Here is a 688-nt window from a genome sequence, read left to right as displayed (position 1 = left end):
CTTTTAAGGTCTTAGTCTTTGGCTATTCTCTCTCTGTTGGATCCCTCTTGAAACGGAGCAGGACCCTGTGGGGTTCCTGGGCATGGGAGCCTTTCTGTTCAGCCTCCATGACCTTCCCTGAGTTCCAAAGGGTGTGTTCAAACAGCCACTAATTAGGGAAGGGAGGGGATGCAGAGACAAGGGAGGAGCAGTCAAGAAACAATAGCACAGCCTTGAGGCAGGGTCCTGGTTCGGCCTCAAGGGATACACATCACAATATCTTTGAGCTTTTCTGCAGAACTAAAACCTTTGGGGATCTTAGTTCCCTGACCAGGGATTGAACCTGGGCCCCTTGCAGTGGAAGCGCAGAGTCCTAACCACTGGACCACCAGGGAATTCCCAGGGTCACACAGTTTTGAAGGGCACAAGCCCACTGTGTCCCCCTTTGCCTGGCAAAGCAATAAAGCTATTCTATTCTACTTCACCCAAAACTCCGACTCTGAGATTCAGTTTGGCACCAGTGCACAAAGGCCAAGTTTTGGTATCATTCTCTGCCCCCCAAGCCATAGTTGACTGCAACTCATTGCTGCTCAGCTCCAGGATGCCATGAGCTGGCTATGGCCTTGGCTTCCCCCTTTCCTGCCAGGCTATGAGCTCCTTAAGGCTTGGACTCTCTCTTTCAGGTTAGAGCCCAACCCAGGTTCCAGAG

General features: G+C 51.7%; 1 non-coding gene across 1 annotated transcript; it reads right to left on the bottom strand.

Moving 5' to 3' along the window:
• Window positions 1-301: 301 nt before the first annotated feature.
• TRNAG-UCC (transfer RNA glycine (anticodon UCC)) lies at window positions 302-374 on the bottom strand. Its single transcript has one exon. It is a non-coding gene; the product is annotated as a tRNA-Gly (tRNA).
• Between the last annotated feature and the right edge of the window lie 314 nt (window positions 375-688).

This window comes from Neophocaena asiaeorientalis, unplaced genomic scaffold (genome assembly GCF_003031525.2).
Source record: "Neophocaena asiaeorientalis asiaeorientalis breed wild unplaced genomic scaffold, Neophocaena_asiaeorientalis_V1.1 scaffold426, whole genome shotgun sequence".
Lineage (NCBI taxonomy): Eukaryota > Metazoa > Chordata > Mammalia > Artiodactyla > Phocoenidae > Neophocaena > Neophocaena asiaeorientalis.
This window is presented reverse-complemented; position numbering and strand designations above follow the sequence as displayed.